Here is a 22544-nt window from a genome sequence, read left to right as displayed (position 1 = left end):
AGGAAGGCCTGATCAGCAAAAGTGAGCTGCCTGCATCTCTGCCCTGCAGGATGAAGGACCTAGTTCTTGGAGGAGAAGCATCAGCCAGGAAGGATGGCAGGTGGGGGGCTCTATGGTCCAGCTCTGGGGGGAAACAGTCTCTGCCCATGGAGATCAGCTCCTTGGAATCCCAGGACCACCCTCTGCAGCGAGTACTCACTTCACAAGTGAAGCTGGTGGAGAGGGGCTTCAGCAGTGTGGGTGGGTATAGCAAGAGAGAGGAAATTTTCTGAGGGCTCCCACTGTGGGAGAGGAGAGTGGGGAGTCTCTGTCCACTTTTTCTCAGGGTGCTCAGAGAAATATGAGTTGCCACCCTACTGCCAGCCATGGTCCAGGAGTTGCTGCTCCATCCTGGGATTCTGGTCCCCAGAACCAGGGAGCCCAATGATACTTAATGGAAACCATAGTTCATCTCCCTAGACACAGCCATTGTCCCCCTCCCACCATTTTGCACAGATCCCCCGAAGCCCATCCTTCTCCACTCTTCCAGGGGACCCTCATACTTCGGACAAAGATGTTCAGCACAGCAGTCCCTGCGGGGCTGAGAACCACTATTGGGGAGCGCGCAGAACCTGCCAGGGAGGGATCTCTGGCCCCATGTGCCGCCCAGATGGGGTGTGAGCGCCCTCTGGGGGCAGCTCAGCCAAATGTCCCAGAACCAATCCCACCCTCATCAGCCCCCACCCAGGAGCTTAACTTGCCACCATTTGGATAAGACATATCATTTAAAACAGTTTTAAATTACAACGATCATAAATGGGTGTTTCGATGCAAACTCTGCCCCCAAAGTTTTGGAAAAAACCTGCAGGCGGTAACAGCGTGGAGGGTTGGAGCCAAACTCATTGAGGAGCCCAAGGCTTAGCCTGCCGCAGCATCAAAACAAAGGTGAAGGCCCTTGCCTCTGTCCTCCCCTTCTCAGGACAGCCGAGGCTGGCTGCAAGAGGGGAAAGACAGGACCAGCTCATCTCAGCTTACCCAGACCGTGCCAGTTCCAGGACTGCCCCTTCCATCTGCCTGGATTGAGCATGAGCCCAGAAGTCAAGATTTCCAGAAGCCAGACGTCAGTGGCTCGCGCCTATAATCCTAGCTACTCAGGAGGCAGAGATCAGGAAGATTGCCATTGGAGGCCAGCTTGCAATACCTCAACCCGAAAAAGGGATAGTGGAGTGGCTCAAGTGGTAGAGCGCCTACCTAGCAAGTGCAAGTCCTTGAGTTCAAACCCCAGTATCACGAGAAAAAAAAAAAAAAAAAGGTTTCCAGAGCCTGGATGGGCCACATTTACCCTTGGCCCAGGGGACTCATGGTTGACTAGTGATATCAGAATGGAAGTGACCCATCCCCAAGAAAGAGCATGAAGGCCACTTGGACCCTCAGGGTCCCTCAGAACCCCAGGTGCCCTCCACACCCAGAACAGAGCAAGGATGGGGGTGAGTATTGTGCCCTCACTGGTGGCCTGTCCACAGGGGTTCAGAGGGTCCTCTCCCACCCCAAGCAGCAGTGAAGAGAGGAATTGAAAGCCATTGACGTGCCCTGGAAGTGCTGAGCCCAGAGAGGAAAAGTAGGGGCAAAGCTAGACAGAAAGGGGTAGGTCCCTGCAAGTCCTGGAAGCAGTAGACTGATTCTTGGGCCCCAAAGAGCCCTAAAGTCAGGACAGAGCTGCCAACCTAGCTGAGGCCCTCAGGGCGAAGGTGACTATCCCACACTGCCTGCGGTGCCTCGTCCCCTCTGCTTCCCCCCACAAGAGCTTGACACAGACAGTAAGTAGAGTGACAGAAAAACAAAGCTCCACTTTTCACTGCTGCCAAATTGCTCCCTTGTCCCTGAATCCTCCCTCCCTGTCCTGGAGGAAAGGGAGAAGCTGAGGAAAAGATGGGCCCCACCTGGAGGCTGTGCGTCAATGCTGGGGTTGAAGTTCCAGCTCTGCCACTCACCAGCCACAGCCTCTGCCCAGCTCAGAAAGCCTCAGCCTTCCTTTTCCCATCTGTAGAATGGTAACAAGCCCCACCTCAGAGAGTCGTGAAAGAGCCAGTTCAAATAGAGTGTTCCTGTGTTTCCTCCTTCCCCCGGTAGCCTCAGTTTACTCATCCGTACCATTGAGAGGGGCTTGTGGCCAGGCTGGTTTTCTGTTACCCACCTGGGGTCCCGGCATGAAACAGTGACGTCTGCCTTTCAGGAGGGAGGAGTTGCTCAGTCTTATTAAGCCTTGTTGAAAGGTCTGCCGAGCCCTGCCAGGCAGCACCCACCAAACACCTGTCAGGAACGAATGACCCCTTATACCAGGTCCGCATGGAGATCCTGGCCACTGACCCTGTGCACCAGACGGCCCCTGCACATCCTCAGTCTGGGAGTCCCCTTCACACACTCACACAAATTTTATGAATTATTGAGTAAAGGGGCAGGGGTTTAAACCAGGGACAGGTGGCTGGCTGCTAGTCCAGTCACAAAATGCAAATGGGGAAAGAACTACCACAGGTGAGCCAGGCCTCCAGGTAGGCAGACTTCAGCAACTGCAGCCCCTTCTCCCAGGCCTGGCTTCCAGAGCCACAAAGGGCCTGGCTTTCCAGGGAGATACACCATACACAGCCTTTTCACCTGCCTGCTCACCTCGCTAGTTCTAGGCCATGAGAGTGACAATGATGGAAGGGGACACTGACAGGAAAAGAGGGGACACCCAAGTCAGGCATTGCTGTCTTCTGGAACCCTCCCTGCTGCTCATACCTGGAAGGGGCTGCCCCCAGTTGGGACTCATAGACTTAGGAGCCCTGGCTTATCTGTTTAAAGACAATGGGGACAAGAGCCCACACTCCTGTCCTCTTGGCTGATAAGCAGCCCACAGCACACATACCATACCCTGGGGGCAGACAACTGGTTTTTCTGGGGACCCTCTCACACACAAAGGGCCGCCTATTCCCTACTTCCTGGACAACACTTGGTTGTCACCTGAGTGCCCAGCAGAGCTTATACAGTGAAATTCTCCTTCAAAAAGCCCCCCTCACCTCTTCCCTGAGAAAACAAAGCAAAAAGAAAAGACATCTCACAAGGGTAATCTCCCACAGCACCTCCCCTGTGGCCTTATTGTTTTGCCATTTTTAGGGCTAGGGGTTAGGGGTTAGGATGAGGTTAGACCTGAGCTGTCCAGTTCCAGAAGCTGAACCCAGCCAGTCTGAATGCAGCTGTTTGCAGTGGAAATCACAGGCCAGATGGCCAGGAAAAAAGATTGTAAAATAGCTCATCAATGATTTGTACATTTTTTATGTGTTCAAATGATATTTTGAATAGAACGGGTCATGCAAAGTATATTACTGAAATGAATTCTACCTGGTTTTTCTTACTTTTTGAACATGGCTACTTTCATGGGCTTGAATTACAGATCTATCCTGCATCTTCCTGCCCCTGCCAGTTCTCTGAGGGCAGCAAGGGGTAGTTGGGGTGGGAACAAAGCCTGAAACCTGGAGGGTCTGGAGCTGCCATCTGAGCAATAGGGAGCCACTGAGTTTGGGAGAGGGCAGCAGGAATTCCATGTAAAGAGAGCTGTCTGAATGAAGGTTCAGAGGCAGCAGAGCGGGTGTGTGGGCAGAGACAGAAGGGAAACAGCAAGGTCAAAAGATGAAGAAAAAGGAAGTAAAGAAGGCTGGAAAGAGGAGAGCCAAAAATAAAGACCAGAGAGGAGAGTTATCTTGGAAAGACGTTTCTAGGAAAGAAGAAAGGAAGGAAGGAAGGAAGGGAGTAAACCTCAGCAGTGCCCTCCACACTCAGGTTTTTTTTTTTACTGCACTTGAGTTTGAACTCAGGACCTTGCACTTGCTAGGCAGGCGCTCTGCCACTTGAGCCCTCTCCGCCAGCCACACTCAGGTTTCAGAGAAATTCTCCAGGTCTCAGAAGCCCTTCCTTACAGAGGAAGGAGGGGGGGCACCACTGGCCTCCCCCAAAGTAGCCTCCATCAGGTCGTGTCATCCCCCCCAACCCCCCACCACCACACCCCAGCCCCCGCCACTCCCCAATCCAGTGCCCTGGACTGGCTTAGAGTCAGGCTTGGAACTGGCCAGAACAGGTAAAACAAGAGGCAGCCTTGAGTGGGGTGCAAAGGTCACCCCCCTTCCTGTTCAGAGATATGCGGGATCCCAGCTCCCTGCCCATCTGAGAGGGTCTGCCCTCTAGAAGGCCTGATTCTCATCTGGAAAGAACAGAGCTTCAAAGGGCTTGGACCTATGAGAGCAGGACCTGGGCACCCACCCTTCTCTCATCTGGAGACAGCCCTCCCCAGCCCACCCATGGGGGCAAGAATCAGCATCATGACCACTGGCTACTGGAAGGGGGAATCCAGACTGACAAGCAGGTGCCTGTGTGTCTTTTCTGGGTATGGGGGGGGTGTTGTCAAGGAAGTTTGGCCCTCAGGTTTTGCACTTTTAAATGAATAGGAGGAAGATGAATGCTTTATGACACATGAAAATTATATCAGATGCAAATTTCAATCTCTCTAAATAAAGTTTTATCAGAAAACAGCACACTCACTCACAGATTGTCTATGGCAGCTTGTGAAATGAGACAAGCAGAGCTGAGTCATCATGACAGATGCCATAGGCCTGAAAAGCCAAAACTATTTCCTATCTGGCCCTTCATAGAAAGCATTTGTCAACCCAGCTTTCAATCTCAGATAGACCTTATTGGAATCCAGCCCACAATTTCCCAGCTGGGGACTTTGAGATAACACCAGGATCCACTGTGTGGTTGCTGAGGGGTGGAAGTGAGCTAAGGCGTGTGCCCACTCAGTGTTGGCAGCTGTGGGGGTGAGCATTACTGCTCCTATAAAGAGGACGAGGCTGAAGGCCCTCAGACCCCTGTGGTCAGCCCAGACACTTGAGCCCATCGGATAGGCCACTTAGCCGGAGCACAGCTGGTCCCACACTCTGCTCCACAAACCAGCTCCTCCTCAGCCCCATCTTGGCTTCAGGGCATCATAAGGACAACTGTTAGGTGCCCCTTACCCTGATTTCCAAATGCCAGCAAGTCTTGGGGAAGCAGTTTGTACATGTGAATGGGGAGTCAGCCAGGGCGATGAAGAACAGGTAGGAGGGGTGTGCAATAGCACTGCCCTTTCGCCAGGCAGCCCTGATGGTTGTTATCACCATTATATAGAAGAAGAAACTAAGGCTCAGAGAACCAATGACTTGCCCAAAGTCACACAGCAACAAAATGGGAGGACTGAAAGATCCAGAATTCACTTATGTAATGTGAAATTCCAAATGTACAGAGAAAAGTCTGCCTTCCAGCCCTGACTTCTAGTTCTCCATTCTGGATGCTACTCACTTTGTGTGTCCTTGAAACGAACAAGAGATCTGATGCTGGTACTCTATGAAGGAAAGAGGCTGAGCTAGGTGGTGGCACATGCCTGTGAATCCCCAGCACTTGGGATGTTGATGCAGGAGGATTGTGAGTTCAAGGTCAGCCTGGACTGCATTACAAGACCCTGTCTCAAAAAAAAAAAGCTAAAAATTGAAAGAAAAGAGGCTTATTTAGATCACAATTTTGGAGGCTGAAAGTCCAAGATAGAGCAGCTATCCATTCAGCTTCTGATGAGGTGACATCACAGCAAAGTCTGAGCAACATGGTGATTATGGGGGGCGGGGGATGGGAGAGGAGGGGAGCCAGAGCCCAGGGAAAGGCCAACCTTGCTCTTTTTATAACAATCCACTCTAACTGGGGCCCCACACTAGGCCCCACCTCTTAAAGGTCCCTCTACCTCTTAACACCACCACATTGGTGACTAAACCTCCAGCACATAAGCCCTTGGCAGACAAAGGCCCTCAATCCAGGGCAAAAGCAAATATGAAGAAAAGAGATGCAAAGTGTTTAGAGAGGTAAATCAATATAGACAGGTACTCCCTCCCTGATTTGTTTTACTTCTTTACTCAACTGGCAATAAACCACACATACTGATCTCTACTTAGCTTTTTTCTACTGCTGATGTGTCTTGGAAGTCTTTAACATCTTTTTCACATACTATACCATTGCATAAGTACATCCTAATTTACTTACTCAATCCCATACTGTTGAGCACTTGGTTGGTTCTAATCTTTTGCAATTATAAAAATATTGCTGCATGGAAGCCTTGTGTATTTTTTGCCCCATGTGTGTGAATATCTGTGGGGTAAAGTCCTATAAGTGGGATTGCTGAGTTAAGGGGTACATGGTTTTTATTTTATTTATTTTTTGTGGTACTGGAGCTTGATATCAGGGCCTTCACCTTGAGCCACTCCACCAGCCCTTTTTTTTTTTTTTTTCTTTTTGTAATGGGTTTTTTCAAGATAAGGTCTAGAGATCTATTTCCCCAGGACTGGCTTCAAACTGTGTTCCTCCTGATTTCTGCCTCCTGAGTACCTAGGGTTACAGGCATGAGTCACTGACCAGACCAAGCACACCTTAAGCTCAACCCTGAGGGACCCTCAGAGAACTCAACGGTCCTAGACAGACCTCTGACCTACGGAACTGTGAGCTAATCAATGGATGCTGCTTTAAGCTGCAGAATCGATGGTAGTTTATCTAGTGATGGAAAACCAGCCCACCCACGCACCTAACAAGACTCAGGTGTCACAGAGATCCAGTCCACCCACATTTACTCCATAAATGGAGTAAATGGCCCCAGGCGCCATATCACACTTGGCCTGCACGTGACTCATGCTCTGTGCACACTCCACCCTGTCTGCTGTGGGCAGATCCTGAGGAAGGCTACAAGTAGGGAAAGTTCAGGACTCATGTACGTAGGTTGCCCACATCAGATCACCCTCACCTGGCCGGGAACCACCCAGGCCCCTCCCCACTCACTGATTATTGGATGAGAATCACCTGGTTCCTCCCTTCCTCTCAGTTAGCTTAGGCTTTAAAAGCACCTGGAAAAAGGAAGCATGCTCTCTCTCCCTCTGGATTCCACCTGTACCCCACCAAGCTCCCCTTTGCATTTCCCTTCCCTGACTTTTAATAAACTCCCTTTACACCCATGTGTCCTACCATGGATTCTTCCACTCAGGACAAAGAATTTGAAAATCTTCTGATCACAGATTGAACCGTGGTCGTTAACAGTTCCACCCCAAGGTGCTTCAAACACTTCCTGGTTTCCACCTTTTTTCCCAGAACAGGTGCTGGGGACTGAGCAAATTTCCTGGGCTAGGCCCACTCCTCAGACATGGGCAATGGGGCTGCCTGTCTACCACATGGTTTCCCTTCTGCAGGGTTCAGATACAGTATGCCCCCACAGTGTTGAACACTTGGTCCCCAGTTGGTGGCACTGTTTGGGAAGGTGGTAGAAATTTTAGGAGGTAGGACCTGGCTGGAAATAGGTCACTGGGGGGGCATGTGTTAAAGGTTATGTCTGGTCTCCCCTCCCTTCCTTTCTCTTTGTTTGCCAGTCACCACAATGCTATACCTGAGCTCATGTGGCCAACCAAACATGGATGGAACTCTTCAAAACCAAGAGCCAGTGAGGCACCGGTGGCTCATGCCTATCATCCTAGCTACTTAGGAGGCAGAGATCAGGAGGATCATGGTTTGAAACCAGCCGGGGTAAATAGTTCATAAGACCCTATCTCAAAAAACCCCATCACAAAAAAGGGCTGGGGGAGTGGCTTAAGGTATAGGCCTCACGTTCAAGCCCCAGTACTGAAAAAAAACAAAAACAACAACAAAAATTAGCCAAGCCAGGCACTAGTGGCTCACCCCTATAATCCCAGCTACTTAGGAGGCTGAGATCAGAAGGATCTTGGTTCAAGGCCAGTCCTGGCAATTAGTTCCTGAGACCCCCCATCTCCAAAATAATCAGAGCAAAATGGACTGGAGGTGTGGCTCAAACAGTAAAGCACTTGTTTTGCAAGTGTGAAGCCCTGAGTTCAAACTCTAGTCCCATCAAAAAAATAAATAAAAGTTCCGCACTTAAGTTGTTTGTGTCAGGTATTTTGTCACAGTGCAAAGTTTGACTAACACAGTTGGTGTGGCATTGTCACCAGAAGTGGCTGCCTAGCAAAGGACTTCATTTCCCGGTCCCCCTTGCATCTGGGTTTGGCCACATGACTTATTCTCACCAATAGAACGTGAACAGAAGTGACATTCATCACTCAAGGTCTGGTCCCTCTCATTCCCCATCCATCCATGGAGGACACAGAGCACAGAGGCCCTCAGAGGCTCATAGAGCTACAAGCTGGAAGGAGCCTGGGTCCCAGAACCACCTGCCTACCAGCTGGGAATACATGCTCTGGACCATTAGGAGAGCAAAGACAATGAAACCATAGCCCAAATTCCTGAGATTCCATATGCCAGGTCTGGCCACTGCCCCTAAATGCCAAATAAAGAGGCCTGGTGAAGGCAGAGAAAGGAGGTTTATTGCACAGCCGGGACTTGCCATGGGAAGAGGTAGAGTAAGCACTCAGCTCATCTTCAGCCATCTTCCGGGTACGGACATGAACTATAGGTTTAAGTAGACAAGAGAACTGGGGGTAGGGGACCTAGGTATGCATAGTTAAACAGTTCCAGTCACAGGTGTGCTCTAGTTGACCATTATCTCAGTCCAAGGGTTCCCAGAGGAGTTCCAGGGATGTTATCACTGTCATCAGGACTTAGAGGAGTAGTCTGGTCCCCATGAGATGACTGCTTCTGCTCCAGGGTGCAGCCTCATCACTGCAGGTAATTGTCCTCATTTGGAGGGGTGGTCTGTCCTGCACGGTCAACTGTTCCTTATAGGAAGTTTCAGTTCCTTGTCATAAAGATGTTGTCTGCCCTGTCCTTTCTGGAATCCAAGGTGATTGCAAAGTGACTGCAAAGAGAATGACTTAGAGCAAAGACAGATACAAAATGGATGTAGGTGTGCCAAGCTTCAACTGTTTTTAGTTAATCGTGGGCCCAAGTATGGAGTCAGTGCTTTTCAGCAAAAGAAATTTGAGCGCCTCTTACAACAAGACTTGCTGGTTAAGCCTCATCTGTGGTAGGTTCTATAGCACATAAGCCTATGTGACCCCAACACACTACCCATGCTTTCCTGCCCCTCCCCCAGGAAGACTGCTCAGAGAGGCTGATCAGTCCCCAGGTTGACCCTGAACAAAGATAAAATACCTTCCTCCCCTCTCCTTCTCCCCTCTCCCCCAGCTGCAGGAAAACTCTGAACACCCCTGTAGCTACCACACCTGCCCAGTTGTCACCTTCCAACTGCCTGACTCTTGGCTAGGGCCCTCTCTGACCCTTCCTTTCATCCTACTCTATGCCCAGTCCTCACCACATTCCATGCCTCTAAAATAACCAGAGCAAAATGGACTGGAGGTGTGGTTCAAGTGTTATAGCATATCTGCTTTGTAAGTGAGAAGCCCTGAGTTCAAACCCCAGTCCCACCAAAAACAAGCAAAAGAAAAAAATTTTTTTAAATATACAGATTTATTATCTTACATTCTGGGATATCAGAAATCCCAAATGGGTTTTGCTGGACTAAAACCAAAGTGTTGATAGTCCTCCATTCCTGGAAGCTCTGGGGACAATCCATTTCCTTGCCTGTCTAGCCTCTATGGGCTGCCCACATTCCTTGGCTTGTGGCCCCTTCTAATGTTATCACATCTCTCTAACTCTGGCTGGCAGAGCAGCTGAAGTAGTAGAGGCCAGCCTAGTAAGTGTGAAGCCCTGAGTTCAAACCACAGTGCTGCCAAAAAAAAAAAAAAAGAATCCACATCTCTCTAACTCTCCTGTCTCCCTCTTTCCCTTATTAGGACAGTATGATTACATCAGGTCCACCAGAATCATCCAGTCTAATCTCAGATCAGGATTCTTTCTTTTTTTTTCTTTTTTTGGAGGTAGTGGGATTTGAACCCAGGGCCTCACACTTGTTAGACAAGAGATCTACCACTTGAGCCACTCCCCAGCCCTCTCAGATCAGGATTCTTAATCACATCTGCAAAATTCCTTTAGCCATGGAGGGCAACATATTCACAGGTTCTGAGGATTAGGATGGGGACATGGTTGAGGATATGGATAGAAGCATGTTCTGCCTCCCACATCTAAGTTGAGAGTCAAAATGCAAAATCCAACCAGACTGAGAGGCAACTGCACCTCAGTTCCAAGCCTTGGTGTGTCAGACTTGCTCCAAGGACATAAGCTACTGGACTATGACCTTATTTTTGTAATAAGAGATTACCTTTTTTTTTTTTTTTTTTTTTTTGGTGGACTGGGGTTTGAACTCAGGACTTGGAGCCGCACCTCCAGTCCCTTTTGGCTCTGGTTATTTTGGACATGGGGGGTCACACAAATTATTTGCCCAGGCTGTTCTTGAACCTTAATCCTCCTGATCTCAGCCTCCCAAGTGGCTAGGATTACAAGCATGAGCCACGAGCACCCAGTTTACTAAGAGATTACCTTTTAACAAAGGTAATTGAATGATTTAAACTAAGAATCTTAAACTGAAATTTTTTTTTTTGTTTGGTTTTTTGGTTTTTTGAAACAGGGTCTCACTGTGTGACTCAAGCTATCCTCAAATGTGTAATCTTCCTGCCTCTGCCTCCAGGGAGCTGGGATTTCAGGTGCACCCCACCAAATCTAGCTGAAGTTGAAATCTTATTGAGCTTATACACATGCTAGAAAAGTCTAAGAGAACTTTTAGGCTTTTAGTTTTTGTAAGACTGCCGTAGTAGCTTTATAGAGATTATTCAGCTTTCAAGAAGGAAGGTTTTGTTGGTTAAGTCAGAAATTGGAGGACTGAAATGGGCTTAAAATCTTTAAAGATACCCAGTGCCTGTGGCTCACACCTATGATCCTGGCTACTCAGGAGGCAGACATCAGGAGGATTGTGGTTCAAAGCCAGCCCCAGGCAAATAGTTTGAGAAATCCTATCTCAAAAGAAAAAAAAAATCATAAAAAAGAGCTGGTGGAGTGACTCAAGGTATAAGCTCTGGATTCAAACCACAGTACCACAAAAAAAAATCTTTAAAGATATTTGATTAGCTACATTTATCAACTAGATAAAACATTCACAGACCTCTCAAAGGGAATTAAGATTTGTTGTCTATAAAAATAATAAGGTTTGCAAGCTGGATTTAAAAGTCTAGATGGGACTCCTAGCTTTATTTCCTCTGGGAGCTCTGGCCTAGAAGGGAAACATTTGCCCCAGGGCCACAGCAGCCTGAGACAGACCACGGAGAGGGCCAAAGACCAGCATAGACAAGGGACAAACACCAGGGCTGGTGCTGGGCCAACTTACAGCCTCTTGCTGCCTGAAAATATTGTTCATTTCTACTTTACTAGGTATCAGTATTTCTGTTTAGAAGAAAAAGGAAACACACTTGCAGGATGCAAAATTAATTAGTTACACTGTTATGTTAGAAGTGAACAGAAAAGAACTCTTGGGAAAAGCAGGCTTACATTGTACAGACAAATCTTCCTACTGAAGACAACTTTTAAAACTGGCCACAATCTTAATGTAATCTTAGAATAATGAAAGGAATAATAAGATAAGAAGAAAACTGCCTGGCCAACAAGCCCACTGTTGGGAGCCCCTTCTGCCATGGCAGGGTTTGCAGTCAGGGAGGAACAGCTGAGAAGCTGAGCAGAGTCTCTTGAGCCTTGAGGGAGCCAAGGAACAGAACATAGGGGGAAGAACTGGGAAACTGCCCACCCACCCCACCCACCCACAACAGGGCTGAGAAAACCCAAGGCTGCAATCTAAGAGTAAGGATGACTCAAAAGCAAATTGGCCCTCACAAGTCCCCTCCTCTGGCTTTGAATGATCTGGGTAGCCCCAAAAGTCATAGGCCTTGAAGTTGGAAAGGGTGATCTTGGATTACTAGAGCCCAACACACCTGGCAGAAGCTAAACAAAACCTTCAGTGAAAGAAGATGATGTCATTTTAGGCCTCAAGCAATTCCTACAGGAACCACCTCAAACTAATGCCAATCCTAAAATCAACAATAACCAGGCACACAGAGTGACAAGACCACATAAGCAAGGACCAGCCTGAAACAACAGATATCAAAACCAGGCTTATGAGAACTCCACACATAAAAATTTATGATTCATAAATGGAATCTTATGTTTACTCAAGGAACAGTGTGGTAAGAAAGTGCTGGCCCCTGTACTCTACTCATACTTCATACCCCCAGGTGACCCTAGGGGGGTCTTCATTGTGCTTTTCCAACTTTTTGTCTTTGCTTCTGCAGTTCCAGCAGAGCTGCTGGAGTGTTCTGGGGTGGATGCTTACTGTGCCTTCCTACTTCCTCCAACCAAAGCCTTTGTCTCGTACTCCTCTTCTTGAGACTTTTTTTAAAATCCATCTTTCTTGTATTTTGACCTACTTTTCACTAGACTAAGAGCTCTTTGGGAGCTGAGCTTAAGTGAGCATGCCTTTCTTCCTTTCTTTCTTTCTTTCTTTGCAGTACTGGGGTTTGAACTCAGGGCCTCCATCTTGAGCCATTCCACCAGCCCTATTTTTGTGATGTGTTTCCTCAAGATAGGGTCTCACAAACTATTTGCCCAGTGTGGCTTGGAACTGTGATCCTCCTGATCTCTGTCTCCTGAGTAGTTAGGATTACAGGTGTGAGCCACCAGCACCCAGCTGAACATGCTTTTCTTAACTTAACTTTCCTCAGTCTGGTGCAGAGCATCAGTCAGACACTCCAAGGTTGTTAGTCAACAGGCTAGCTCCTGCTCACCACACTCTTGTCAATGCCACTGTAGCCTGGGCTGAGTTCTGAAGGCTGAGGAAGCTGTCTGTGCAGAACATCCCATTTCTGCCCCAGCTTTCCCACAGGTGGGTGTGAAGATTCACCACAGTAGCCTTTCCATCTCCCAGTGCTCCTGAGCACACACCTCAGATCTCCATGGTTTCTTAGCAACAGTGCAAAGTAGAAGACATCATTAGCCCACTCGACAGGTGAGAGACTCAGGCTCAGCAGATGAATGACTTGGCCCAGTCCTTTCTCAAGCCTGACTTCAATTTGGAATCACCTGGGGAACTTTTAAAAAATAAAGCCAGCTCACTGGGGATGGAGCCAGGTGTCAGCAGTTTTAAAGCTCCCTGGTGAGTCTAAAGAACAGCAAAGTTGAGAACCACCAGACCAGCTTCAGGCCCCCAGCCAGCAGAGAGCAGAGCCAACTCTAGAATTCTGAACCTCATGGGAGTGTCTTTCTCTTATCCCAAGAAGACTGGGGGAGGTGGCTAGACCACTGACTCTTTAGGGTCCCACAAACTGGAGCAGAGAGCCCCACAAGACAGTCTTGGCTCTTGTAGAGTCAACCTCTTCCCTCCTCTCCTTCTCTGACTCCAGACAGCCAAAGCCCAGGGGGACACAGGGTGACTCAGACACTTCCTGTTTTCTTGGCCACTGTGACAGAGGGATGGAAACAGCCTGGGCTGGGGTTCACAGCCTAGGAGAAGGGGCTGGAGCTGCAAGCCAGCCTACCCTGGGAGACAGCAGGAGAGCTGGATGAAGCCACACAGTGTGGTTTCCTGGCCTTGGTTAGTGAGTGGAAGCAAGGGTGGTTTGTTGGGTGGCTGGGTCAGCAGAGGAAGGCAGGATTTGGGGCCAGCTTTTCTTGAAGTGTAAGGGATTTTTTGAGTCTTCAGGGTTGAAGGACAGGCCTGAGGTTCTGCCTATATGTTTGGTTCAAGCATAGCTGCCAAGCTGGGAGGCCATGTGGGTCAGAGGAACTTCACACTGCATGGCAAAGGGCCTAGGTAGGTCATCTTGTGCTTGCCTAGCCATGAATTCCACGTGACCTTGAGTAAGCCTGTGTTAGTCAGCTTTCTGTCACCAGGACAAAACGCTTGTGACAGTTAACAAATAAAGAGAAAAGGTTTATTCTGCCTTACAGTTCTAGAGGTTCCAGCCCATGATTGAGTAGTCTCATCTCTTTGGGCCTCTGGTAAGGGTGGCAGACCCTGGTGGGAGCACAGGGTGGTGCAAATTGCTTTCCTCCTGTGCCAGGAAGTAAAAGGGAGAGAACCCCTGGTATCCTGCAATCCCTGCAGGCCCCAATGCCAAAGGGCCTCCCTCTGAGCCATCCATCCTAAAGGTCTACAGCACCTCCTTAGTGCCCTTCTGAAGACCAAGCCATTAACGTATGGACCTTTGAGGACACTCACCCAAACCACGGTGAAACCCCTGGCATCTCCAAACTCCTATTTTCTTTCCTAGGAATTGGAGGAGGGGACTGGGATAAGCTTAGTTCCAAGACCGAGAAGCCTATAAACCTCTCCCAGCCTTACAGAGCACCACAGCCTCCCAGTTATTTATGTGATTTCAGTTTTAAGTGTAGTGACCCTGTGAGCAGGCAGAAAGAAAGCAGTTGTCACCTACCTGCATAGTAAACACTGGTCAGAGAGACTAAGGAAGGTGCTGGCCAAGGGTGCACAAAAATGCAGACTCAGACACTCCTATGACCTAACTTGATCAAGGCCCCTTCCTTGGAGGACAGCAATTTGGGACTGTGTCCTAAAAATCATGCATATTAGAACCTTGGCCTCAATCATCTTACTGCTGGGGTCCCCCTTGAAAATGATCCTAAATTCAAAACAGGTTTGTTGGACAGGAAGATGTTAACCAAAGTGAATGTTGTGCCAATGGGAAGTTAAACACAGCCCAAACATCCAGACTATAGAATATGTCAGCTACCTCTGCTGCATAACAAATCGCTCACAAGCTTAGTAATTTAAACAGCATCTATTAGTTCACCATCTCTGTGGGTCAGGAATATGGGACACAATTAAGATGGGGCTGAAGTTGTGTCATCTCAAAGCTAAATGGAGAGAGGATTCACATCCAAGTTCACTCTCAAGTTCCTGATTGACTCTGGGCTAAGACATCCATTTCTCAACAGTAGGCCCCTGAATAGAGCAGCTCTCGCATGGCAGCTGGCTTCCCTCAGAGCCAGAGAGAGGCTGCATAAAAAGCCCACATGGCTTCTGTGACCTCATCTTGGAAGCATTGTCCATTCTTGCTCTGTTCTATTCCTTACAAGTGGTTTTGAGGTGGAGCCCACATTCAAGGGGAGATTATACAGGACATGAGTACTGGGCAGTAGGAGCACTGGGGGCCATCTCAGAGGCCACCCACCCTTTGGTGCTCATGCTTCCTTTGCTAAAGGAAGACAACAAGGTATAAGACCACAGACAAGGTGATCTCATTTGACTAAGAATGCAATAGGGAAAAAAGATGGGAAGAAATTCATTAAAAATACATTGAAGCACCTAAAATTCAAGCAGGGCCTGGGAGGTAAAGCACCTTTGTAAAATGCTATCCCATACATGGATTATTTTTGCATCCTTCTCTTTTTGTCCCCAATTATTAATTCTCCAAACTGAGTAACTAATGGTGGCCCTGGGGCCAAGGGACAACATAGGAAGGAGTCTGAACTCTGCCTATGTCTGAGCGATAGACACTCAAACTGGGACAACCTCAGGGGACACACTGGAGGTGAATCCTAACCACCTCTGGTCTGGCTGCCCAACCCTGGGCTTATTGGAGCCTGAAGAGATGGCTTCTAGAATGTCCTTGAGATCAGCATGGTTTGAGGAGGATTTGGTGTAGAGGGGATGGCAAGAGTGGAAAGAGGAAGTGACCCAGAAAAAGGCAAAATAGCTGGCATGGTGGGAAAACACCTGGAAGCTGTAGTCTCAGCCTCTACGCCTGCCAGCGACCTGAGGTGTGCCTCAGTTTCCTCATCCACAAACTGAGTTAATGGTGAGTAACAACACCCTTCCTCACTCAGTAGGGTTAGGTGGGATGGATTTGCACAGGTTGTGCCCTGACAACCATAAAGCTCAGGACCTGTGCTGGTTTTTTCTGGGATCACCTAAAGCCACCCCCAACCAAGGGCAGGGGGCCTTGTTGGCTCCACATCCCGACCGACAGTTCTGGACTCATCTCTAGTGGCACTGATCCAGGTCAAAAGAAAGAGTTTACCTCTGATGGAGGACACTTTGATCAAAATTAAAATTAACCAGGCAATTCCACTTTCAGGAGAAGTACACAGCTGTGACACAATGCTGCAGGGTATTTCCTGCCTCATTCTGCATGGTCGGAGCCTTCTGTGCAAAGGAAGGCTGTGAGCCATTAATGAATGAGGCACAGGGGTCTCAGATCCAGAATTCTCCAACATATTATAAGGCAAAAACAAGCAAGTCACCTACAGTATTATCATATCTGTCTCCACTAATGTACAAAACGGCCTGTATGCTTATGTACTAAATCCATATGGTGATACGGAGGAAATTCTGGGAGGGACACAGCCAGCTGTCACTTGGGGAGAAGGGACAAGGAAAATAAGCCTCATCCTTACTCCATATGCCCTTTCTTTGTGATGTAAACATATCCATGTATTTTCTGCACTTTTTTTTTTTGCAGTACTGGGATTTGAACTCAGGGCCTTGTACTTGCTAGGCAGATGCTCTACCATTTGAGCCACATCAGCAGTCCTTTTTTGCTTTAGTTATTTTTCAGGTACGGTCTTGAGTTTTTGCTCCCCCAAGACTGGCCTCAGACCAAGATCTCCCTACCTACACCACCCTTGTAGCTGAAATTACATTTAGAAACCACCATAGCCAGCTTATTTTGTTCAGATGGAGTCTCACTAACTTTTTACCCAGGCTGTCCTCTAACCTCCCAAATAGCAGGAATCCCAGGTATGAGCTGACTTGTATGACCTCAGCCTATACAATTTTTAAGACTTTTTTCAATATAGTTTTGATATTATTTTCCCTTGAGTGAATGCTAGTCCTGGCTGCCTATGATCATCATTGCTTCTGGGCCTTAAATTTCCCATTTGACCTAGGGATAGCTTTAGCTTTTCTCTCCTGGGGTGACCCCTATCTGCCTCCACTAGGCCAAGCTGGGCCCCTCCTTCTGCCTTATACACAAACACGCAGGTCACTAATTGCCAGTTGCTCAAGAGAGCTAGCTCAGAAATTAGCACCAAACATAGAGAATCTGTACCATCTTCCAAGGCTTTAACAATCTGGATCCCACTAATTACTTTGGAAATCTGTGACCATCACTGGCCCCCCGTGGGCACTCACTCCTTAGGATAGCATTACTGACATCCTTCTTTCTTTCTTTTTTTTTTTGTGATACTGGACTTGAACACAGGGCCTACATCTTGAGCCACTCCACCAGCCCTTTTTTGTGATGGGTGTTTTCCAGATAGGGTCTGATGACCTATTTGCCCAGGCTGGTTTTGAACAGTGATCCTGCTGATCTCTGCCACCTGAGTAGCTAAGATTATAGGCGTGAGCCACTGGCACCTAGTTACCAATGTCCTTCTTAAGGTGTCGCTGGAGTCCAGGCTCCCTTCCTCCAAGACAGCATCTCTTCCCAGAGGAGAGACACCGTGTAGCTCTGAGGGCTGTCACACCAGGAGCCTAACCCCCTCCCCAGGTCTGCTCCCTGGCAGGGTGATCTTTAACTTGTTCTCACACCCTCCCTGCAGGGCTGAAGGCAGTAAACCCCTTTATTTGTTTACTCATTCCTTAAATACTACTGGACAAAGTCACAGGGAGTGAGTGGGAAATAAGAACAGACAAGATGGTCTGGCGAGGATGGAAACTCTTCCTAAATGGTGATGCAATAGGCCTCTGATCGCTGACAGAGGACAGACTCCAGCACCATCCTGAAACGAGCTCAGGGTTTTCTGTCTGTGTTTGCTGCTACTCTTTCTCCCTCCCCACCCTCCATCTCCATCCTCCACAAACTGGAACCTGAAGGCTTGGCTGGGGACTTTGACAACCAACTGAGGGGCTGACCATAAATGTGGGTGGGGATAGAGAGAACCAGAAATCACTTCAGAGGAGCTCAGTGCGGGAAGCACTGGTCCTCTCCTTCTCCTCCTCCCCCTTTTCTCCTCCTCATCTTCCTCCTCATCACAGGTGCCAGCCTCCACCATACACAGTTGCTACTCAAACCAGCGTGTCCCCGTCCCACCCCACCCCCGCCCAAGCCCAGGACTCCTGGGCAGCAAAGCCACTGCTGAGTGGGAACTTTTGCGTTGGAATTGATGGCTTCACTGTCAGTGTCGGTGTCTGGACCAAGCTAGGAATTTGTACATGTGTGCGTGTGTGAACATACTATACACACAGGTCCGCACCGTGTGGCTAGGGTGTCAATTCATTCCAGATTTGCTGGAACAGCCTCAATCTCACATATTTGGACCACAAATCATTGAAATGTCCTGAAAATTCCAATATGATTACTTTATTCAGCACTCCTTCAGTCTTGTTCCAAGAACAGGATTTGAGAACCAGCAAGTAAAGTTGTATATAAATTTCAAGAGGATTTTAAAATAACAGACAAGGAATCAGGGAGAAGGGAAAGTCAGATGACAGGCAGCAATGCACGGCTCCAGTCCCGTGCACACGCTGGAAGCAGGCCACAAATGGATCTCAGAATTTCCAAACAGCCAAAGCTAAGAGGGAAACAAGACTACATGGATTCCCTCTCTGGGGACCTGTGGGAATTTCCCCCAAAGTCCTTAGAGAGGAGATGCTGCATGACATGGGGTAGAGGGGAACAAGTTCACGTTCCCCATCTTCACAGCGGTTTGGTCACACAAATGACTATGTTTCTCAAAAGTCATAGAATAGCAAACTTAATGATTTGTGCATTTCAACTGTAAGCAAATGTTACTGCAAAAAGAAACATACGAAGATATCGTTCATGATACACCTACCGAAGCGTTCGATGGTAAAGCAAATTAGTGTTTGCAGCAGAATCTGAAATGCATCCAGAAAGGAAGAAATGCTGGCTGGAGAGGAACCGTGATCGATTGACACTTGATGAAGTGAGTTTATTGAAATGGTGAGCTGACAGTGTGGACCGTACAATTCTTTCACTTTCTAGTGCATTATTTTTGTAATAAACAATCAAGGGCTCTGAGGAATGAAATGATCCCAAGTTCCCAGCCACACCCAGAAAATATGAAGCTGTGACTTGTGCACACAGGGCCAGCACCAGCAGCCACCCCCCAGAATCTGCCGATGAGATTATGATATATATTTTTGGGTTTTCCTCTACAGTTCCTGGCTCATAACTCCCTCCCTCTGACCCCCCCCCCACCAAGGAAGGCCATAGAAACTGGAATTTCTCTTCCCCAAGGCAGGTCATATTAACTCTAATCTTCCCCTGCCCTTATGTCTTGGAGGTGGTCATAAAGAAATTCTGTGACCACTGGACACCAGTGGCTCACGCTTGTAATCCTAGCTACTTGGGAGGCTGAGATTGGGAAGACTGAGGTTCAAGACCAGCCCAAGCAAATAGTACAAGAAACCCCCATCGCCAAAAAAAAAAAAAACCAAATTCTGTGACTTACCTCGTCCCATGGTATAGAAAGTCATAAAACCCTCCTCTTTCCAGAGGAGCCCTGCCCCATACAGTGGAAGGAGGAGTGCTGCCCAGAGAGGTGGAGAAAAATCTGGACAGGTCTTGCTGGGTTCCCACCCGGTCTACTGGCATTAAATCATGACCTTTTGGTCCAATTGCATTTCTACATGACTGTCCACACTCCAGTCATGACTGCGCAATGGGGCTCCGTGGAAACCCCAAAGGACAGGGCTCAGGGAGCTTCTGGATAGCTGAACGCAGGAGGCTCCTGGGAGGGGCAACCAGAAAAGGTGGGAAACCCTGCACCCCTTCTCCCATACCCTGTCCTATGCATCTTTTCATCCATACCCTGTGTAAGGTCATTATAATAAACTGAGTCCTGTGAGCCTCGAAAAAAAATTAAGAGAACCTGAAGAAGGAAGGGATGTGGAAAGCCTGATTTATAGCCAGTCAGTCAGAAGCGCAGGTAGACCCACCCAGGGCTTGTGGTTGTCATCTGAAGTGGAGGGCACAGTCTCGGGCAGAGTCCTCAACCTGCAGGTTGTGACCCTATCCACCTGGAGGCGCTGAGTTGAACTGGAAGACATCAGCTGTGCTCTGCTCCAAATGTGACTACCTACTTGCTCCTGGAGAAAAGGAAACCTTCCATATTGATGGCGAGTGAGTGCAGAAGAAAATGGTTTCTTTCACTCCAGTGACTGCTGAAGCCCAGGTGCATTTCCTATAGACAGGGGCAGCTACAGCCTGGCTACCTGCACAGCCTGCTGCTCCTGGAATTTTGGCCACTCCCAGACAAAGTTCTCAGGTCTTTGAAATCACTGATGGGCCATGAGGGAGCATCTCCCCTGGGCACACTGTGCCTGCCCAGAGCACTGGAGAAGTGGCAGAACTGGATTTTGACTGGGACAAAATGATGGTGTTGATGACAGGGACCCTTCGCTGGGGCTTTGCTCTCTGCCTGGTGGCAGCACTGAGTAAGCATTTACATCTGTCATGTCATTTAATGTGCAAGTGAACCTATGAAGCAAATATTACACAAAAGGCAAGGGCCCAGAGAAGTGTAGTAACTTGTACACAACCCCCCAGCAGGCAAAGCACTGAGCTGGTATCAAAGTTGTTGAACATCAGAGACTTCATCTTGACCACTGCTCCTCTACCCCATATACCATCTGCACCCAGAACTCCATACCAGGTCCTCTCCCCAGGGCTCCCTGAAGCCACCCCCACACACATCCCATAGCCTTCTGATAGGCTGAGCCAGGCCTACCCTTACCCCTGTAAACCCCCCACCTCCAACCCAGTGTCTTCAGGGCTGCTCTGGCCAGCTTCCCTACAACCACAATCAGAGCTAAGGAAGGCTCCATACAACTGGTAGTCTGGTAATCAGTCTCCTTTTTTTTTCTTGAGATGTTGCCTGTTGCCAGGGTAGTCTTGAACTCCTAGGATCAAGTGGTCCCCTTGCCTCGGCCTCCTTGAGTAGCTGGGACTATAGACATGTGCTGTCACACCCAACAAAGCCTCTTTCTTTTTTACATTTTACAGAGGCGGAAATGAAGGCTCAGAGAGTGGCAGTGACTGGTCCAAGTTCACATAAAATGCTGAGAAAGAACCTTGACTCCTACTCATGATTCTGACCCTGGGACTACTTAGCTCTTGCTGGGCCAGGGCTGAGTGGGTTGCATGGCTGGTGGTGTGGGGCTGGGGGAATGGGTAGATGGGGCCTAGAGATGTCCGTAGGGCTGGGGAAGAGAAGTGCCAGGCCTGCCAGTGTTGGCCGGGAGATCCTGAAAGAGCAGTTCTCAGTGGATAGACTTAGAGCTTCTGTCCCAGAGAGAGGAAGGGTCTGGTGCTGGCTCTCCCAGCCATCCCTGGCAACATGGAGGCAGGACTTAATTTTCCTAAACCCCTCAAGTCACTCCTAAGCATCCTGAGATGTACACCTGGCTGGATTGGCCCAGTGACCCTGTGTTACACCTCTCCCAGACCCCCATGTGCCCTCCCTTGGGGACCCATGGTACCAACCATGACTGAAGATCAGATCCTAGAGCTAGAACCAAGAGCCACCCTCCCACCCCCCTAGCACACCTTGCTTATCAGCCAGGGTCTGGCTCAGGGACTTCAGACCCCTGTTCCAGGGAAGGGTCCTGCTAGGGTCCAGGCACTGAGACTCCAGGCCTCAGGCAGGGCCTGAGCTGCTCCTGCAGTATATGGGGTGGGAGGGTAGAGAAGGAGGTTGAGGTTAGTAGCTGTGAAGTCAGTAGCCTCCCTCCTTCCTTCCTTCCAGCCAGGCTTGGAGCCATGGGAGGAGTACGGGGCACCAGAGTGGGAGACCAGGCCTCTACACAAACCCAAGCAGCTCTGCCATGTCAGGCTAACCAGCTCTCTCCAACACAAACACTGGCCCTGGCTCCTTCTCCCTGGGCAGGGTCATTTTTCAGTGATGACATCAGCCATTAAAGTGGTATGGTTCCTGCCACTCAACACACATCGCAGAGCTCATGGGCCTGGTGAGACCAGCACCACTGCAAGTAGCACCTCCAGCCTTAGATAGCAGGAGACATCCTCACTGCGGGTGCAGACTTCCCCGCACTGCAGAAAGATGCAGGAGAGAAAACCCCAGGTCCTAGGCATACCTAGGCCGTTGATCCTGCTGGACCCTCTGTCTGTGATCATGTCCCATACTACCTAACAAGCTCCTCTGCATCCTTTGGGGACCCTGTCCAGTGTCCTTTCTCTGTGACACTGGCCCCACCTTCTGAGCCCCCACAGTGCTCAGTCCACCCCTCCTTTCCACCCACCACCTATGCAGTGGTTACACCCCCCCTTCCTATCAGACCCAAAGGCTGGGAATGTTTGTGAAGGGAAAGTGGTGGAGTCCAAAGGGTAGGGAAGCTGGTGGTGAAATGCCCTGATGCTGGTCATTCCCTGGACAGCATGTGCTAAGGGACCCAGCGCTGGCATATCCACTCTGAGAAGCATTCCTGCTCGTGAATGGGCTTCGGGAACCCAGATTTGGAAGGAGACCTATCTCCCCTCACTGCAGGCTGTGCCCCAGCCCTCAGCTGGGCCCCCCAGGAAAGGGGAAGGGAAGCAGCACTTCCTCCCCAGCCTCCTCAATGCGTCTCTGGACACATGCCAGGGTGGCGGGCCTTGGGGAGCTCAGACAGACCAGAGTGG

The sequence above is a fragment of the Castor canadensis genome, chromosome 2 (assembly GCF_047511655.1).
Source record: "Castor canadensis chromosome 2, mCasCan1.hap1v2, whole genome shotgun sequence".
Taxonomy (NCBI): Eukaryota; Metazoa; Chordata; class Mammalia; order Rodentia; family Castoridae; genus Castor; species Castor canadensis.
Note: the sequence above shows the minus strand (reverse complement) of the source record.